This window comes from Canis lupus, chromosome 22 (assembly GCF_003254725.2).
Source record: "Canis lupus dingo isolate Sandy chromosome 22, ASM325472v2, whole genome shotgun sequence".
NCBI classification, from domain to species: domain Eukaryota; kingdom Metazoa; phylum Chordata; class Mammalia; order Carnivora; family Canidae; genus Canis; species Canis lupus.
The window spans coordinates 20,760,814-20,782,834 of record NC_064264.1 but is presented as its reverse complement, the minus strand read 5'-3'; the positions used below and the strand labels follow the sequence as shown (position 1 = coordinate 20,782,834).

The following is a 22,021-nucleotide window of genomic DNA, read 5'->3' as shown; positions in this document are numbered from 1 at the left end:
AATTTAGAACCTGACTGAACAGATGCTCTTTTCAGGAATGTTCCTATGGAATTTAGAACCTGACTTTCCATCTTGCAGAGGAAACAAACATAGGTATAACATCAGATATAACAGAAATAAATATATATGTAACATAATGTAGAGTATATCTGCCAGATATAAATGTATAATAGTTTTTATTCAGAGACAGAATTAGTTTAAGCAACAACTCTTCCTAAATGAGGAATAGTAATGTGCTTTGGAAAATACGAAGCTAGTTTTGTTACACCTGTGATTTTTCCCTTTTCTATTTCTACTAGATCATGCTATATTATTGGGAAAAAAAATATTTTTCTCCTCTAGATTCCATTTCACCTTTTAATTATGTGGTAATTTTGAATGAAGTATTTAATATAGTATCTGAATAGCAGCTGTGCTTCATAAAAGAATGAGATGGATACCAAAAATCATCCTACATATGCTGCATAAATAATTCATTATCAGGACTTTAAAAAGCAAAGAAAGTTGCTAGTAAGTTTTTTTGTACTAATTATCAGAAGAACCAATGATTGGAAAAAGCTTTCTAAAAATGTAGGACACCACAACCTAAATCTTTTCTTGGAGATAGTAGCTGGCAAAGCAAATGAATAATTGCAAAGAAAAGTATGCTGGAGGACAATGGAAGAAAGTGGAAAGGTATCATATGAAATAGAACAATTGGAAAGGATGTGTGATTTTAGCATAAAGAAAGGTGAAGAATAGTAACAAAGCTAGAGAAAATGTTGAGACATTCATAGCATCATGGCTAAACAAAGTTAGAAAGCACAGAAAGAAGTGAGAAATGCTAGAGAGGATCTGGGAAAAATTACAGTGATAATTTAATAAAAAATGAAGTGTTTAAAAGTTCCATGTGAACTAAAACATAAGGGAGAACTACATTGCAAATAGCACTTATAAAAATAAGGATTATTTACATTTATTAAAATTGATATATTTTCAATTAAAGAATGTGTATGGGGTTTCTAAAAGTATCATTTATAAAGATCATTAAAACTCTTCAAATATATGTATTGGATTTACTCATGAAGTCGGCAAATTTCAATTCTTTGTTTTTTTTTTCTTTTTTAAAAATTTTAATTCTTTGTGTACTATTATCGATAGATGGTTGTTTTTCTAAGTGATCACAGCTAATCAAGATAAAAAAATTTACTTTCAAAAGGATTTATATGTTTTTAAATGGATTTTTTTATTTAAAAAAAATGACTTTTGGGGCACCAGGGTGATTCAGTAGGTTAAACATCCAACTCTAGATTTTGGCTTAGGTCACAATCTCAGGTTTTTGAGAACAAGCCCTAAGTCGGGCTCTGCATTGGATGAGGAACCTGCTTATGATTCTCTCTCTCTTCCTTTGCTCATTCCCTTCCCTCACCTCTAAACAAAACAAAACAAAACAAAACAGAACAGAACACGCTTTTTATATTGAAATCATTCAATTGAAAGTCATTTGACTTATCAAAGAAAATTTGGTTGGCCTTTCAAGAAGCCTGAGACAAGTATTTTTTTTTTTTCTTTCTCAATCTTCATGGATATTTCCAACAGCATGTGAAAACACAGAAGATAACCATTCTTCTTTAATCCTTACTTTGCTGGGTTTGAAATACTTTACATTTTTCTCAATGTTCAAAAAATATCTAGAGAGAGAAGAATGTTGAGAAGAGCATCTTTTTTTTTTTTTTTTTTTCTGAGAAAGTCGAAAATTTGTTGAGGATTTGGTTGATCTTACTCTGATAAAGTATCACAAACACCTAATGGCAGCCAGCAGAAGTTGTGGCCAAGTAAGCAGAAAGAAAAACAAAACAAAAACTTTCTTGAATCTGCCTTGAAACCTCAGTTTTCTAATTGATATATATTTGCATGATCAGATCATCTCACTTGAGATGTCATGAGCAAAGGCATGGATGAAGTATTCTTAGGTTATTTCTGGGTAACTTGTTTAGAACAATTTTATTTTCTTTCTAATAATCTAAAAAATTAATGTAGTATAAGCCAAGCCATGATAAATAGAAATGTAAACTTTGGTGATGAAATTTCATGGCAGTCCCCAGCTATGATGCAGTCATCTGAAGGATCACATAGATGACTAGGATGTATTCAGATTATCATGAAAATGAACACACAAAATGAAATATCCACTCGGAGGATACATAAGTAAAAATAATTAAAGCATTTTATGAAAGTATTTTATCATTTACAAACCGATAAAATATAATGCTCTATAGTCATATTCTTTATGTTCATTTCCTTACTCCCAAATACATCAGAACTTCTTGCCTTATATATCACTTGAAAATGCATCTCCTTTCTTCTTTCTATTTAATTTTAAAAGACTCCAGAGACAAAAAGAAGAAGACAGTGCCTTAAATTTTCAAGAGTAATATTTATTTTTTAAAATAACATTTACCCCTGTGACAGTCATTTGTTGTTTGGGGGTGTGATTGTGTTAGCGGAAAATGAGGCAAATGAGAGCCAAATTGACTGACTTTGTTTGTATATACTTGATCAAATTTGATAGACAGTGAAAAAAAAAAACAAAACATGGAACTTTAGTCTCATGCCTTCCTATTCAGACAATGAGCAGTTTCTGAAGTAAGATTAAAGCCTTTTGAAGAATTATGTATATTAAATACTATGACAATGGGTCCACAGTCACTGTCACCCTTATTTCAGAATTAAGGATAAAATATTTTTGTGCCATATTTTCCCCCCAAATTTCTAAAGAACATCTGCTAAAGTCAGGACTACTTAGTTTGGGGTTTGCTGTTTACTACACTGATTTCTATTAAACATACTTCAAAGGAAAATGAAAACTTCAAAATTAGTAGAGAAGTGATAGATAATTGTACTTGAGAATCAATGCATTTTGGATATTGGTCTCTTATTAAAATCCAGATTCTCATTTAGAGCTGTCAGTGTGGTTTCTATACATGTAACTTGCTGGCAGTGAACTTATGCTACAGAGAGTAAGATTCCCAGGTTGAAAGTTAGCATTTGCAGCTTTGCTCAGGCTTTTTTTTTTTTCCTCCTCTCTTAACAAGCCATCTGTGTATTCTCATAATTACACCACTAGCAAGTGACATCCTTTAAATTTTGATTACTCATGGTTTTGAAATACGCTTAAAATGAAAGTAAAGAGTATAAAGCAAAACTAGACAGAAAACACAGAGAGTAAAAAAAAATGGACATAAAATTTGGGCATAAAATAGCAACAATTACTACAAGTAAATGGGGGGTGGCTGGGGGCTCATTCAGTTAAACGTCGGACTCTTGGTTTCTGAGGTTCACAGGTTGTGATCTCATGTGTAGTGAGATAAAGTCTCACAATGGCTCTGTGCTCAGCTGGTAGTGTTTGAAGATTCTCTCCCTTTGCCCCTCCCTTCACTCACTCGTGCTGTCTCTCTGTCTCTCAAATAAATAAATAAATATTAAAAAAATAAAACCAAATGGAAGACTACAATTGGAAGCATTTATTGGCTAATTTAAATCACACAACGGCAAGTGATTTTATACACATTTGAAGTCAACCTTTTTTTCAAGCTGTCATTTTAACTCTTCAATAAGAATCGAAGATGTGCATAGAATACCTTGTAACAATGTCACTGAAATAATACACATGTATTAAGCACCTACTATGTTGCCTTCACTATTCTAATTTTATATAGATTATTAAATATACTTGTTATAGAAAAGGCAGAACTTGGCTGAGGTACAGCTCACAGTAGATTCTCTGGGTCCACAGACCTATCCATTATTCATTTCCCTGGTTGCCAAATGTATAAACATAATGGAAATAGTTGGGAGTTGGCTGACTTCCTACATTGATCACTTGGTCAATGGTGTAAGGATTTTTGCAATAGGGAAGGCAACGTGGAAGTCTATGACAATTCTCTCACTCTGGTCAGAATATTCAAATATATATATATATTCAGTTCAATATATATATTCAAATATATATATATATATATATATATATATATTTGAATCCTAGGATGGTGTGTGTGTGTGTGTGTATATATGTGTATATATATATATATATATATATATATATATATATATATGACAGTAATTATTGCCATCTTTGAATACCAATTGGATGCAGGGTCCATGTTCCCAATCAGGACCTCATTTAATTTAATCATTGTCTGTCCCCCCAGAAAACAAAATGGATACTAGAAGAAAACAGTGGATTTCAGGAAAATCAACCAAGTAGTAATTCTAATTGCAGTTGCAGTGATAAATATATTATCTTTTCTACAAAAGAATAACATGGCTGCAGGTGCAGGTAAGAGACCATTAATCAAACAAACTTGTTCTCTGATATTCCATGCAGAAGGATAAGAGCAGTTTTCATTAACAAAAGACAGACAATAGGATTTGTTGATAGTCATGCCCAAGGGCTATGTTATTGCCCTATCCTCTGCAAATCATCATCCAAAGGGATGTAAACCATCTGGATGTACTGATGGCACCATGTTAATTGGCAATAAGTGAAAGTGAAAAGTAGCCTTGGAAGCCTTGTTAAAAAACATGTGCTCTATAGAATAAGAAATAAAAACGAAAAGATTTAGGATAATGTCACATCAGTGAAGTATTTAGAGTTTAGTGGTTTAGGCCATGCCAGGCACTCACTGTTGGTGAGGTTATAGAATTAGGAATATTACACATTGTTGGTGAGAATGAAAAATTGGTGCAACCACCTTGAAAAATGGTTAAAGTTTCTTATAAAGATAAATATGCTTACTGTGTGACATAGAACTCTCACTGCTAGGTATTCACTCTAGAGAAATGGAAATACATATTTATATAAAGACCTATACACAAATATTTAGAGCAACTCTTTCATAACTATAATAAAATACACTGGAAGTTGCCCAAATGTCCTTCATTGGTGAATGGATAAGCAAACTGATATATCCACAGGCAATATTATGGTTTATAAGAAATCTATATTTGGTCATTCAGATGACCAAAATGTATTTTTTCATATGTATTTGTCTTTGTCCATGGTTCTTGTCTCACAGTTCCTAAAACCCTTGAAATTTCCTATGATAAGGGCCATAAAGGAGTCTTTTGTTTATTAAAGGAGGTGGCTTTGAACACCCCCCACAAAGGCAGAGGCTGATTTTCAAGACCAAACATGTATTTAGAAGATTGGAACTTTCAGTTCTACCTTCTGATCTCTACGGAGAAGAGTAGGTCTGGAAGTTCAATTCAATCAGCCAATGGCCAACAACTTAGTGAATCATACCTACATAATAAACTCCCCATAAAAATGCAAAAGGACGGGGTTCGGAGAGCTTCCAGGTTGGTAAACATGTGGAGATTAGGAAGATTGATACACTTGGAGAAGGCTAAGTAGCTCCAAGGCTTTCCTCCATACCTTGCCCTGTGTATCTCCTCATTGGCTGTTGAGCCATCATCTTTATCATATCTTTAAATACACTGGTAAATGTAAATGTTATCCTGAGTTCTATGAGCTGCTCTAGTAAATTAATTAAATCTAAGGAAGAGGTTGGTGGAAACTCCAATCCGTAGCCAGTCAATCATAAGCACTGGAAAGAGTCGGGAGTGTGTAATCAATGTCTGAAGTGGAGAATGGGGGGACAGTCTTGTAGGACTTAAATTTTGACCTATGGAATCTGATACTATCTCTGGGTAGATAGTGGCCAAATTGGGTTGAATTCTTGGACACCCTGCTGGTGTTTAAGAATTGTTTTGTGTGTGTATGGATGGATCCCCCACTCCCTGACTACTGTGTTGGAATTGGTCCAGGAAACTTTAAACAACACACAAGAGAAATTTTCTTGGCATTTAATAAAATAAACTATGCAACAACTTGGGTAATCGCAAAGGCATTTTCCTGAGTTAAGGAAAGCAATTTCAAAAAGTTATATACTGCATGATTCCATTTATAGGACACCTCAAAAAGATAAAACTATGGCGATGGAAAATAGATCAGTGGTTGCTAGAGATTATGGATCAGGGAAGTGTGTTGTAAAGAAATACAGCATGAAGGAATTTTGATTGATCAATGGAACTTTTATGTATCCTGACTTTGAGGTCTATTGCACAAATATTAAAATTTATAGAAATATACATCAAAAAAGTCAAATTATCATTTTTAAAATATTTTTATTTGAATAAAAATAATTTCCTTCAATCAGTAAGAATTGAGCACAAACCTGGGCATCCTCTTTGATTTCTAAAGCTAGTGTACTCCACACACAGGGAAACTGTTCTGACCTCTCTACAAAGTGACAAGCAAAACTGCCAGCTGAGTTCCACCTATTCCAGCAAAGCGTGCTGGAGGAAGACTGTGTTGTGATACAAGCAACCAGTCTACTTGAGCTCTATAACCTGGCACAGTTTAAGGTTAGGTGACTTAAAGTATAAAGCACCTAGAAGGTTAGGATATGACCTTCTAGTATGAATGGTAAGGTAACTTGTAAAATGTATGGCAAGCCCCAATAGAAAAATCACGGTGCAAAACCTTAGGCTTACAGAGCTAGGCATTGCTATTTGAGTAGAGCTAAGCACCTCTTAAAAACACTAGTTGGCCTGATATTGGGTTCTGGTAGAGAGGGTGAACTTGACTGGAGGACATCAAATATTCATGCATCCCAAACTGCCTATGATGAACAGGGCTGTCTTAGACCGTAGAGTCATAAAATTGGACTAGCCCAGCAGCACTCAATAGGAAAATAGAAGTGATATATCAGGATCAGGCATGAGCAGCAAGTATTGCATGCCAGCAGTATGGACAAGTAGACCAGACACTTAGGCCATTTATCAAGATTGCATCAGCACTTCTGCCAGTGGTTTGTGAATGGATCAACGTGTGTGTGTGTGTGTGTGTGTGTGTGTGTGTGTTTAGGTTTGGTATTAGGATACACTGACCTCATAGCATGAGTTAGGAAATATTTCCTCTTCTATTTTCTGGAAGTGTTTCTACAGAAGTGCGATCTTTTCTTCCTTAACTATTTGGTAAAATCTACTAGTAAAAGAATCTTGGCTCCAAGTTTTCTTTTTCAGAAAGCTTTTGAACTACACATGTAATTTCTGTAAGGAACATGAACAATTCAGATTATTTAATTATTCTTGGGTTCGTTCTGTTAGTGTGTCACTTTCAAGGAATTGGTCCCTCTGTTCTACGTGGATAAAAAGTCGCTCACAACATATTTCTATACTACTAATATCCGGGGAAGCAGTAGTGATGCGATGCCTTTTGTTTTATTCCTAATGTTGGCATTTTTGGTTTTCCTTTCTTTGTTAGCATGGAAAGAGATTTTCAGTAATTTACATACACTTGAATTACAAAGTTTTTTGGGATTTTTCAGGCAAAAATGTTAAATTTAACTATAAAGTGGACATCAAAGAAATGTCATTTCCTTAACAGTGGTAAAAGATGAGTAAATAAAATTACATCTTTTTTTCTGTGTGACTGCCTAAATACAAATTAATGGAATGTTTTTTATGATTAGAGGTGTCTTCTCTCCTAACAGTCTTCAAGTTTTATCTTAGGTGTAATGCATGTTGGGGTGTCCCAACTTAATATATTACATGACTAGAACATCACTCTGACCATACAGGCAGAACAAGTGCCTGTTTTCTCATAAATTCAATGGCGAATGTATGGAAATATCCCAGGAATGAAATGCTCTGACAAATCTCAACTCACTAGCTGATTGTAGTGAAGGGAGTTCTGTGGCTTTGGATGCTAAGTATAATGCCAGTTGTCTGCTATGTTCAGATTAGATTTCCACAGCATTTTAGTTCTTCTTGGAAAATGTGGTTTCTATATCAATATCATGAATTTGTCCTTCATCTGAATTCTTGCATCCTTGGGCTCTGTGAGATTTGTGTCTCCTTTTTAACATCTGTCTACTCATATCCTTGTGGGCATGCCCTAATTCAAACCTCTTACTTTCAAATTGCATGCTAATGTAAACCATATCAATCAGCCTCTATTGTTCCCCTGGTGACTCTGCTTACATTTTCAGGTCATACGTGTACAACCACACTTTAATTATCAATTTAGTTGCCACTGGCCTGTCTCATAAGGCCTGTTTCTTCTGTGTTTAGGGCAAGGATTGACTGACAGGAAGATCAATGGGAAATAGTAAATCAATTCCGTAGTCTTTGTAAAATGCCCTTACTTAGGATTGGAAGCATATTTTCTAACGACTCTCACTAAAAGAAAGTCTTATTATTAGAAATAAATCACAGTGATTTTTCCATTATTTTTTATTTTGAAATATATGCCTAAAATTGCAATAGGTGGAATCTTTGCTCTGTTCCCCCAACTCCCAGAATCTTGTTTCCTGTCCCCTCCCTTTCTCTCCCCTCTCTTGTCCTCCTTACTCTCTCTAAAGGGTGAAATGAGATAGTTATTCTTTTTAAACAAAATGGAAAATATATGATTATGGTTATTAACACAGCATTTCTTTTCTTTTTATTTCAAATCAAAACTATACATTCAAGATTTTGAGATAATATAGAACTTTATGGTAATTTAAAAATATAGGCTATGGCAATAAATATTTTGTACATAGATTCCATTTATACGGGTAAACGGCCAAGATGATGGTTTACAGTTATTTATCTGGTGATTACTTGTATTTAAATCTGATTTGAATATACAACAAAAATAAACAACCTCTTGATACCTTAAAAACTCAAAGTTTTAAAAGTCCTTTATGGTTATTATGAGATCATATTTTTAGTTACTCACCTATTCACATTCAATTCTTAAATGCAAAGAGAATAAATTTTTTTCTCATAGAGAAATTAATCAATATCCCAAATTTTTATGGAAAAAGTTCTATGACATATGCCTTAAGTCTTGCAAATAAAGAAAACAGGTGTTGGGGGGGTTGCTTTTGTTTTTTTGTCTCAACTGTATAAAATGAACAGAACAATCTGACTGGCTGGAGCTCGATGTTTTGATTACTTCCCTTTCACTCTGTTGATGAAGGAGAGATTCCTGTCCTAGAATTAGGGGATGGCCAAACATATGACACCCAGCTCTGGTCAGAGGAGATTGACAGCAGTCCACCCATTCTCACAGCCCAGGGTGGAGGACACTGTCTACCATGAACTCTGGAACAGAGTGAACAAGCAGGAGCTGTGGGAGCACAGGAACAAGAGTGAGGTGATTTCTGGTTCCCACAGGAAGATGCCGTGCCTTTGAATAATTCAGCAGTCTGGCTGGGAACCAAAGCCTGCTATTCAGCAGTCAGCAGGTGTCATGCCTGATGCCCTTCATGAGAAGGGTTATTTGGCTGGAGGTCCTTATCCACGAGAGTTCAGTGGGAGAGGGGACATGTGCTCTGCCATTCAAGGCTCTCCAGGTTGCAGATGTCAAGGCAAGAGATCATACTGAATCTTGATTTCCAACCTTCACCACAACTTGTCATATGGAGAGAGATAAGGGAAATTTGACTTTTTTACTGAAAATATGTGATTTGTTTTCTTTTCAAAATCATATCAGGTCCCTTCTTAATTGAAAATTTAGGAAATAGTAAAGATATGCCTCTTGCTGTCTCACTTTTTCCAACATTGGATATTTGTTAAAAAATGTATCTGTGTATCTTTTTAAGCTTAACAACATACACTTTCTGGGGCTTCCCCTTATTAATCCCGTTTAGCCATCAGTTGTATATTTAAATAAATACAAAGATCACAATTTTTTTTTTTTACCAGTGCTGGCATATTAAGCAATTCTTTATTTTGATTATGACTTTTTGTCTGGATAGCATCACTGAGTTGTGTTGTGTTGTGTTGTGTTGTGTTGTGTTTTCTTCCAAGAAATTTTCTGGGTGCTGTCATTCCTCAACTCCCCATATGCTTCAGCCTGTCTTACTTTGTCATCATATGTTCACGTGCACATTTTCCCATAGACATTAATTTTTCCCACCTCCTTTCTTGCAATACGTTTTGCCATCAAGAAATCATTTGCGTTTATTTTTCTCAGCAACAGATGGCATTTTTCTCAGCAGTGGATGTCTTGAGGCTGCTCACCTCACTGGATCCAAATTGGCAGGGTTCTGGGCCTGTGGGAGGGCTGTCATTCCTGTTTTTCCTTTCTTTCTTTCTTTCTTTCTTTCTTTCTTTCTTTCTTTCTTTCTTTCTTTCTTTCTTTCTTTCTTTCTTTTCTTTCTTTCTTTCTTTCTTTCTTTCTTTCTTTCTTTCTTTCTTTCTTTCTTTCTTTCTTTCTTTCTTTCTTTCTCTTTTTTCTTTCTTCTTTCTCTTTCTTTCTTTCTTTCTTTCTTTCTTTCTTTCTTTCTTTCTTCTTCTCTTTCTTTCTTTCTTCTTTCCTTCTTTCTCTCTCTTTCCCTCCCTCCCTCCCTTCCTTTCGTTTTTATATAAAGAAAGTGTTTGGTTTTCTTTCTTGATTTACCCATTCTTACACATCTACTTGAGTTTTTAGACCTTGTTTTCATTATTGCCCACCCAAAAAACCTTTTTTACACCTCTTCTACCTCAATCTCCCTCCAATACAGAATTCTAATACTACAGATACAGTGTGTTTAAATCATAATGGTAAATTTTTTCCTACCCCAAGAACTAATTTTCACCCCCTTGAAAATGATATTGTTTCACTGAAAATGCATTGTCTACTTTGTTACAGAGCAAGAAATCCAGAACCCTCCTGAGAAAGGAAGAATTAGTTAACGTTTAATATATTAAAAAAACAATGATATATTATGATTCTATTTGTATTAAGTTCAAAAATCCCTACTCCTTCCACCCCCAGGAAAAAGATTAAAAAAAAAAAAAAAAAAACAACTTTTATTCAACTATCTGAACAAAATAAGAAAGTCTTTAAAAAAATAAAAAGGAAGGGTAGCCTGGGTGGCTCAGAGGTTTAGTGCAGGCCTTTGGCCCAGGACATGATCCTGGAGACCCGGGATCGAGTCTCACATCGGGCTCCCTGCATGGAGCCTGTGTCTCTACCTCTCTCTCTCACTCTCTCTCTCTGTCTCTCATGAATAAATAAATAAAATCTTTAAAAAAATAAATAAACGAATAAAAAAGAAAAAGAAACAAAATTCAATAAAGGGCAGTGGAAAAGGGAAGGAATGTGAGATATTTGTAGCCAAGCAGATAGTTTCGAAACTACCAGTAATGTTCTATTTCTTCATCTGCAGATAGTTACATGTTGTTCATTTCATTATCAATCTTTATGTCATCTAGGCAGCTGCAATGTCAAACAGGGAGTCCCACGTTCACTCTATAACTGACTTCAGTGTGGCCTCTGCCTCCTTCATTCTGCTGTGTTTGCTTCATTTCAGATTGTTATTCAGCTGCTGTGCACACTACACCCTTACCGTTTGCTAAGCCACAAAGCAACTCCCATTCTGGTGCATTTTTGCCACCCTGAGCTTTTGAGTTCCTTCTCACCATGTGGCTGTCCTACCTCCTCTCTCAAGATACCAGATCCCTTCCAGATCTAGCACTTAAAGGGTTAATACTTGGCATAAGACGTGGTCTTCTTGACCCTGTTCGGGACTAGAACAATGTCTATTCTGATCAACTGGTAATATGGCTAGTCTGGTTGCTAATTATACTGAATATTATTTCTGCATATATCCATGTCACCAGCTGTGTCCATGATGCCAAATTTATAGGTCATTTTGTTCCCCCTCCTCAACCTTCCCTTACAATAGTATCACAAGTGGCTTCCCCCTCTGTCTGGAGGGTCTCTGCCTTCCAAACTCTATTACACCACATCCTTCTGAGTTTCCTCGGAGACTTTCAGTAGCTTCTCTTTTTCTTGATCTCCAAACTTTGAGTTCCCTCATGACATACATTAATATTATTAACTATTTATCTGCCATTCATAATATATATAACAGCTACATTTCCTTTCATTCATACATACAGTATTCATGAAACAAGTATTTATAAGCTGCACCAGGTGCTGAACTAGACAAAATTGTCACTGCTCCTTTCAGTCTGAGGATACTGTAAGGAAGAAGGACAAATAACAATAACATAAAAATTGTAATGGTTACTGTAAAGGAGAAGATCTGGATTCTGTGAAAGGTGTGAATTGAAAGAGACAATTTTAGGTAGGAGTCAATAATGAACTCAATTTTAAGTTATTTTTGAACTCAATATTTTACTTAATTCATTTCTACATGCATATGCTCTGACATTTATAGTTGTGACATAACCAATGCATTACATGATCATATGTGGATTTTTTTAATACTTATGTAGTCAGCTTTTTTAAGATTTTATTTATTTACTTGAAAGAGAGAGAGTGTGTGTGTGTGTGTGTGCGTGCGTGCACGTGAGGGGGGAGGGGCAGAAGGCTGGGGAGAGAGAATGGAGCCTAACATGTGGCTCGAACTCTCAGCCCTGAGATCAAGACCTGAGGCAAGGTCGAATTTGATGCTTAATTGACTCAATCACCCAGGTGCCCCAAATTTATGTAGTCTTTTTAAAACATTTAGTTTTCATTAGTTTCTTCCTGCTATTCTCCTTCATCTATGACCTAGTATATCCTTTCACATTTCTGTTTGTGCCTTTACAATATATACACTTATGTATCACTGCTTTTATTTATTTAATTTATTATTATTTTGGGGGGGAGATGGAGGAAGGGGCAGAGAGAGAGAGAATCTTAAGCAGGCTCCATGCCCAGTGCAGATTCCAAGGGGTGCTGGATCTCACAACCCTAAAATCAGGATTGAGCCAAAATCAAGAGTCACACACTTTTTTTTTCAAGATTTTTTTTTAAGATTTTATTTATTCATTCATAGAGACACAGCTAGAGAGAGAGGCAGAGAGACACAGGCAGAGGGAGGAGCAGGCTCCATGCAGGGAGCCTGATGTGGGACTCGATCCCGGGTCTCCAGGATCACGCCCTGAGCTGCAGGCAGCACTAAACCACTGCGCCACCGGGGCTGCCGAAGAGTCACACACTTAACCAACTGAACTGCCCAGGCGCCTCTCTATCACTGCTTTTAAAAAATATTTATCATATTATTTTCACTTGTCTAAATCTTGTTTAAAAAATAACTTGGAAAAACCTCTCTAACTTAAATGGCATAATTCTAACCTATTCATTTTAAAGAATGTGCAATATTCCGTGGGGTGAAAAAAACCCTGTTGATGAGCACAAACTTTCAGTTTTTGTGAATAAGAAAAAATGCTGTATCAAACATATTTATAATCAAGCTTATGTAATAGTGCTTTTATTTTGAGATCTATTGCAGAAGCTCTTGATGAATCAATGTGTACATGTCTTTGTGATTTAAATAGATTTGGCCAATGTCCCTTATGAAAGAGCTGGGACATGACATGTGTTCTCCAGTAGGATAACAATCCCTGAACATCTTTAAGAAAAATCTTTACTGGCCTTTTTTAGTCTATTTTGTCCCAGATTAATAAGACACCTAATGTTGTCACACTACAATGGCATTAAAAGAAACCATCCATATTTACAAGAATGAAATGTGAGAATTCCTTTTTGTGTCTCTGACATTTGTCTATTCTGTAAATAACACAACATGCTATTTCTCCAGATGAATTGATTCATAGTCTCCTTTACCCATGGTTTTGGAGGGGGTAGGCATTTACATTTGTATGATGAGTGTATGTTAAAACGGGCCATACATGTTGATAAACAATTTCTGTCATTTCAGCTGCCACCAAGGAAAAGAAGAGATGTTCGTAGAAGCAAGATAGAGAAATCAAATGATTTTCCACAATTGTCTTTATTCCTGTGCTTGCTAAGCACCTCAAATCAGAACAAAAACCTTTCCTAAAATAATAAAGCTAATTTTCCAAACTTTTGGTGGCTGAGAGAAAAGGTCAGCTTCTTTTCTAATGCAGATTCCATAGTAGCCAGAATTAAAGAAAATGCTTTTTTATGACCTAGACATATGGTATAGATTAGAAAATGGATAGAAGTATGTTCTGATTGGCTGGCTAATATTCTAATGAGATAGATTAATCAATGTAAACCACACAGCTCAGTTAAAACTGCCTTTCAAATTGCCAATTTCATTTTCTTCCAGCAGAGAAAATGCCAATCTTTTCCTATGTAGTAAAATCGTCTTGTTATAACAACGAAGAAACTCCAGAGTTACTGTTATTGTGGAACATCTGGTAACTACAAGATGTGGCTCCTCAGAGAAAACCACATCGCTGGAAAATAAGAACTTGCTCAGCCTAGTCGTATTTCATGTTTTGTTATACTCTAGAGTATGGCTGCCTCATAATACAGTAATCACTTTCCTTAGGCACCATAAATGAAACCACAGATGCTACAATTTGCTCTAATTGGAGCAGCTTACTATAAATAAATAATCAAAATAACAATATATGCATAAAATATATGCAAGTTTTAAAGGCTGGATTGAAAAAAATTACAAAATGATTACCTAAATACCATGCCTATCAAATTTATTCTTTAAGAAATAGGGAGATAGACTGGATTTTTGACCTGAATCTCATTATTTTTCAAACTATATAATTTATTTCGAAATTTATCCCAACAATGAAATTACAACAGATCTGGAAGTGTAGCAACCTCTTTTATGTGACTGTCAGCTGACTAACTTATCACATCTGTCTGATTTATCACATATCAAATTTATAATTTGACTTCACAACAATTTAATAGTTTGCCATGTTTCTATTTTATATATGTGTTAAACTTATTCCTGGATATGGTATTGTCTTCTATACCTACATACATTTCTTTTTTTGTATTGATTTTGTACTCCTAACAACTAATCAAATTTTATTTTGTTGAGCTAAACATTACAACAGATAAATAAAATTGATCCTGTATTTTGTTTAGAAAGTTCTTCTAGAGCTTAAAATAAATATTTTTTTTTCATTCTTTGCTCACATAACCTGTCAGTTTGTTTAGAAGCATAAAGGCAATAAGAGTAAATAGTAAGCAGCTCAGATATCATGTATCAATGATGAGTTAAGTTTTTGTGTGTGAGAAAAACTTGGTGTTTGAAAATATTTAGGTTAGAGATAATACCTAATTTGCTTAAATCTAGAATCTTTTAGAATAATAACATTTGAGATCTAAAAAGCTCAAATACCACTTGAGAAGTTCTTAAAAATATAATTAGGGTTTTCAATGTAATGAGATAAACTTTCCCTTGGCTGGAATGCATGAAGAAATGTCCAAGACTTAGAGTAGCAATAAAATGACAACAGAAATTTTTGTTGTGGTGGTCGTTGCTGTTTTTGATTTCCATTATCAGCAGATTTTTTTTTCACTTGCATGTTTGGCCATCAACATACAAACAAGTGTGAATATATTGTATATATCATATATATGTATAATTGGTAAATATTTGACACCAGTACTTAATAAGCATTATATATATAATATATATATAATATAAATATATATATATTTGTCACCTCTAAGCCTTATGTTGTGCTTATGTGCTTGTTTTGTTTTCCTTTTTTTTTTTTTTTTTAGGTAAATAATTTTGAGAGGCTAAGCCTTAAAGAATAGTAAAACATATCTTCAATGCGTTTCCAAGGGCCTAAAAATTGTAAGAACTATTGTGAATGCAACATAGTTAGTCTATCATTTTCTCTGTTGTTTATTGATTGGTAACCTCAGCCCTATGGTTATGTTTATACAAAATTATAGTTAAGAAATAAACTTGAATAGCTTTAAATTTTGGAAAAACACTATGCATTGATGGTTTTACAAAATATACACACAAATTAAAAAAAATAACTTTCCACAAAGTCTATTAGGCACTGTTCCCAGAATTAACACATGTCTACTACTTTCTAATTTATTCTGTACTAAAAGTTTTCTATATTCCAAAGGACAAATAACCAATTGGTCATTTGGATGTACCCCCAGTTGTGTTATTGTTTTATTATCTGTGTGAAACACAGTAACTAGGAGTACCTGGGTGGCTCAGTGGATGAGCTTCTGCCTTGGGCTCAGGTGGTGATCCTGGGGTCCTGAGTTCCAGTCCTACATCGGGATCCCTGCAGGAAGCCTGCTTCTCCCTCTGCATATGTCTCTGCCTCTCTGTGTGTCTTTCATGAATAAATAAATAAAATCTTAAAAAAAAAGAAACACAGTAACTAAAGCTTATTTTGATTTTTTTTTTCTGCATTTTGACTGTGGGTAGCTAAATCACACAAGCTAAATAACCTTTGAGATATTGTGGATAGAAAAGTGATTTAATCTTTGATTTTCTAAAAAAAAAATCTGAAACAAATTAATATACTTACTCATTTTAATTTTCAAAAAAAATTGCCTTATTTTTTTCACTTTTACATCTTATTAAACCTAAATTAAATAAAATATTTGAAGATCTACAAAATCCAGCATACACTCTGATTCAGTTCCAATTAAAACAGTGTTCTCTTTATGCATGGAAGAAAAGAGTGTGTTCATCTTAGTTACTTATCCATTAAGATTTGGTCTGTGTCATTAAGACTCCTTCAAAGCAAGGGTGTAATTCTTTCAACTGATGAAGCAGATGTCGCATTAAAAGAATGTGAAATTTGTGTCATCATTTTATTGACTCAGAGCTTATGAAGATTCAGCGAGTTATTGTATTGCTCACAAATGTCTTCTTTCTGCAGTTATGACAGACATAAATTAGCAAGGCCAGGACAAAGTAGAGCAAGTCATGATCATTTTAAATTAAAACATCCTAAATATTTCTGTACTAAAAATTTCCGGCTACAATCCAGTGGAAAGATTTTGTGCCTGAAAGGTGACATCTGATTGTGACGAGAATATAGATTATGTACAATTTACTCTCTAGGGCCCAATCTGCCTTTCCTACCATCTGATTAGTATAGACAGGTATTCAAGGAGGGGAAAAATGCAAAGTGAGCTTTATTTAAGTTTTAATGAAATCATTTGCTCCTCCTAGCAGTTTTCTATCATATTAGCAATGTTTCTTCATAATGCATGAATATTAAATTTATCTAATACAGTACAAAATTATCTTATTAAGAACTCACATCTTATAATAGTGGGAAAGAGGACTAATGCAATATTGCACTAATTCAATTTCATCAAAGTTACTGATACAGAAAAGCAGCTCATTTTCCTACATAGATGTCAAAAATATTTACAATGCTTCATTTCTAAGAATGTCTTCTATAAAACCAAAATTATTATTCTAGCCCATTGTATAACAGACTGAGGACTTAGCTGTAGTCGAGCAAGATAGGCTAGTCCAGACTTGGCTCTGATTAAGAGGGTAACTGTTAATGATCTGACGAATATATAAAAGGGAGACAAATATGTAGACTGCAGAGTAACATCAAATTATTCAATGTACAATTCACAATGGGTTTGGAATATTTGGAAATGGAAAAGTTTGCTACCTCAGGGAATAAGAGAAATGAAACATTAGAATTCCAAAGACAAATTTGTTTTATAATCGCACTGGAGATACAGCTGGAAAAATAGAGGTCATGGATATATGCATGTTCTTATTACTACAAGAATGCACATTTCTCAACTAGTCCTCACATTTACTCTATTTCTGTGTTTAGTTGGATAGTCTGCGTAAAGGATTCCCTACATGCACTTTGTCACCAGTTTACAATGTTATTTATGCTAAATGAAAAGGTCTTATTCAACCCAAAGTAAATGCCTTTCCCTCATTCAAAATTCTGCTACAAACTTTATCTCTTCTCCTATGTAGTTATAGTCTTTACAGAAGAATGGAGGCCCTAATGTATTGACTTGGTAGCCAATGTGTTCTGTAAACATTGAGCTCTCAACAAAACAAAGGTAAAGGGTTAATATACCTTGATCGTGGAAATAATATGATTTAACTATGAAAGTATTATCTATAAATACACCAAGGATAACATAAATTTAGAATTAAATCAGACCGACTTTACCAACAAGTAAGATAATTATGTAAGTTATACTTTACCTGTCTTGACTACCATAGTTGAAGGTGTATCAAATGTCTCAATGTTCTTTATTATATATTTTAGCAATTTACCTCCTTCCATTTCTCCAACTTTACATCAGCTTGAACTTTCTTTAATTTTTCTCTTCATAACTAAAGGTTGGTTTAAATGTTATCCTCTTTTTATTTTTTAAGGTTTTATTTATTTATTTGAGAGACAGCACAAGTGAAGGGGAGAGGCAGAGGGAGAGGGAGAAGCAGACTCTCTGCCAAGGAGGGAGCCTCACAAGATTAAAAAAAAAAAAAAAGATGCAACTTGTAAGTTGAAGGGTATGATGGATGGGAGTGGAGTGGATGGATAAGATTAAAGGAGCAGGGAGGAGACTTCTCTTTTTAAGGAAGTTAGGATAGAACATTATTTTACAGTTACTGCATCAAGATATTTAGGGAACAAAAGCAATTATGGTAAATTATGTTAATTATGTAATATGTTTTATTAAACTTATGTGTTTATTTTATATAAGTTATATATTTGTCTAGTCTCCAGCCAGATTGTGTTTGAGGGCAGAAGCAGGCATGTATGTGTACTTTGTACTCCTTAGAATTGTGATTTATTCATGATTAACAAAGAAATTTTTTTGAAGATTTTATTTATTTATTCATGGGAGACACAGAGGGAGGGGTAGAGACACAGGCAGAGGGAGAAACAGGCTCCTCGAGGCAGCCCCACTGGGACTTGATCCGGAGACTCCAGGATCATGCCCTTAGCCAAAGGCAGACGCTCAACCACTGAGCCACCCAGGTGTCCCTACAAGTTGTATCTTAATGGTGAATCTTTTTTTTTTTTCATTATTTCAGCCCACTTATTGAAGTTTTGATTGAATGATTACTGTTGTAGGAAAAAAACAACCACTAGCTGTGAACAAAAGATGTGAATCTGCCACAATTTATTCACTCCATTTACTGTTGATAGTATTTTACATTATTTACATATTTGGCTATTATAGGCAAGTCATTTTGGACATTTATTACTTGTCTACCAGGGCACACATGTACAATTTTTCTCTATGATAAATATGCAACATCAGAACTGCAGAGACATGTGTCTCAGACACAAAAGAGTATGTGCAATTTTAATAGGTTGTGTTAGATTCTGTAAAAAAAAAAAAGATACTATTTATTTTAGAGAAAGTGAGCAGGAGGAGATGCAGACGGGGGAAAACCTCAAGATGATTCCAAGCTGAGCCCAGAGCCCAAGTGGGCGTACAATCTCATGATCCTGAGTCATGACCTGAGCCACATAACTGACTGAGCCAGGTGCCCAGGTTATGTTAACTTACTTTCTAAAATAGTACTAAGTTTTACTCTCACCCAGAGTACAAACTTGCCTGTTGCTTTACCTAGTGTTTTTAGACTTTAACTTTTTATCAACTGAATGGATGTTTTTATGTATCTTACTGATTGTTGATAAAATATTGAGTATTTATTTCCATTTAGCTATTATTTACTATCTTTCCATATAGTTAGTTGTATAGTATTTTCCAGAAAGACCTTGCACTCCTTTTGGTTCTTGATTCAACTGGGGTTTAGACAGGAAACAGGAATACCCTATCTTAAAAATAAATAGATTTAACATAAGGAGTTAGATACTTACAAAATTATCTTATGGGCTGGAGGATTAAATTTTAAGAAAGGCCTTTACTGCACCTGCGGTTCAGAATATCGGGAAGTTGCTGCTGCTGCTGTTACCAAAGGAAAGGTACAATAGGCAAATGCTGAAATAAACTTATAGGCCAAATATGGAGCTGCTCCTGCCCTAGGTGCCACATCAGCAAATGGATTAATGTTCCTGTCCCTGTAAGTACTCTACTTGACCAGAAACACAGCTACGCTTCTCTATGGCAAATAAAGAAGACATGACTTTGTTTCTGGTGAAATAATTGGCCCCTAATGGATAGCTTTCTAATCTATCCATAGGCCCTACCAGCCTAATATTAATAATAAACCTTTGGGCACCTGGGTGGCTCAGTTTGTTAAGTATCTGACTTAGGCTCAGGTCATGATCTCAGGGCACTGGGATCAAGCCCCACATTGGGCTCCCTGCTCAGTGGGGAGTCTGATTGTCCCTCTGTCCCCTCCCCTGCTCATTCTCTCTCTCTCTCAAATAAGAAATAAAATCTTTTAAAAAGAATAATAATAAACTTCTTGTTAGATGCCTATATTACCTTTTAGTTTCTGTCTCTCATTAGGACCCTGCTCATAGATTTAAAAACAATAAAATAAAAAACCTTGAGATACGCTGTTAAGGGAGATTCTGGCCCAATAAATATTACAAATAACACAGACAACTGACTTTTCCTTGCTGCAATAGGTAAAGGATATCTAATCCAGCAAGAAGAGTTCGCACAGTAGAATATTAGTTAGCCTTAAAAAAGGAAGGAACTCTGACTCATGCTGCAACATGGGTGAGCACTGAAGACATCAACCCCGTGAAAGAAGTGAGACACAGAAGGACAAATACCAGGTGTCTCCATCTCTATTCTAGAAAGCTGTTATAGGCAAATTCAAGGAGACACAAGGTAAATAGGCATCAGGGGCTGGAAGGTGGGGTGAAGGGAGTTAGTTTTTAATGGGTACCTTAAGTACTTTTATTAAACCACATCAAAAACAATATGTGAAAGTGTAAAGAAGCTTGTTTCCATCTGGGTAAATCTCTCATTTTCACCAAGGGTGATAAAAATGAAATGATAAAAGTAGAAAAAGCTGGTAGTGATTGCATAGAAAACAAGACTTTTTGAACAAATGTCCACGCAACAATGTGATATGCAACAAGTTGGTTTTTTCTTGGTGTGGGTTGGGGATGTTTTACTTGAAATTTGTTTTTAATCCTTTTACTAAAAATGGCTGCTCTGTTTGTTGCACTCAATAAAAGATGTTTTAGCCTGAAAACAGAACTATTTTACCATAATAATCAGTTTCTTTTCATAAACTGAGAAAATAAAGAGATGTCAGAGATGCCTAAAAAAAAAAAAATTACAAATATATTTAAAGAAATAATCTGTAAACAAAATGAACATGTAGGTTTTTTTGTATATTTTTTAATTAGAGTTTGATTTACCAACATATAACACCCAGTGCTCATCCCATCAAGTGCCCCTCTCAGTGCCCATCACCATCACCCCATCCCCCTAACCACCTCCCCTTCCACTACCCCTTGTTCATTTCCCAGGTTAGGAGTCTCTCATGTTTTGTCATCCTCACTGATATTTCCCACTCATTTTCTCTCCTTTCCTCTGTAGTTCATTTCACTATTTCTTATATTCCCTGAATGAAAAAGATTCTATTTATTTATTCATGAGAGACACATAGACAGAGGGAGAAGCAGGCTCCATGCAGGGAGCCCGATGTGGGACTCAATCCCAGGACTCCGGGATCACACCCTGAGCCAAAGGCAAATGCTCAACTGCTGAGCCACCCTAGCGTCCCATCATGTAGGTTTTGCATGCAACTTGGTAATTTGGAACATAGAAAACAGTATAAGGAATAAGGTCCCTGATATTGTGGGCACTGCATAACATATAGAAAAGTTGAATCACCATGTTGTATACCTGAAACTAATGTAACATCATGTATCAACTCTATTCAAATTAAAAAAAAATAAATAAATACATAGTAGAGGGACCAAGATGGTATAATGCTAGGTTGGTCAGAGAAAGACAAATGCCATATGATTTCACTCATATGTGGAATTTAATAGGACAAATGGGCAAAGAAATAGAGACAAAAAATGGACTTTTACAGAGAATAAACTTGTTGCCAGAAGGAAGGTGGGGGGATGTGCAAAATAGATAAAGAGATTAAGAGCTCACTCATCTTGATGAGCACTCAGTAATGTATAAAATTGTTGAATCATTATATTATATACTTGAAATTAAAATAACATTGTATATTAATTATACTTCAGTTAAAAAACTCAAGGCCATATTACTCTACATTTATACTTGATTCCTTTAGGGATCCCTGGGTGGCGCAGCGGTTTGGCGCCTGCCTTTGGCCCAGGGCGCGATCCTGGAGACCCAGGATCGAATCCC

General features: G+C 35.0%; 1 long non-coding RNA gene across 1 annotated transcript; it reads left to right on the top strand.

Moving 5' to 3' along the window:
* Nucleotides 1-45: 45 nt before the first annotated feature.
* Nucleotides 46-13,840, top strand: LOC118351951 (uncharacterized). The gene is made up of 3 exons (XR_004808234.2): nt 46-93; nt 4,191-4,318; nt 13,692-13,840. It is a non-coding gene; the product is annotated as an uncharacterized LOC118351951 (long non-coding RNA).
* The last annotated feature ends 8,181 nt before the right edge of the window (nt 13,841-22,021 follow it).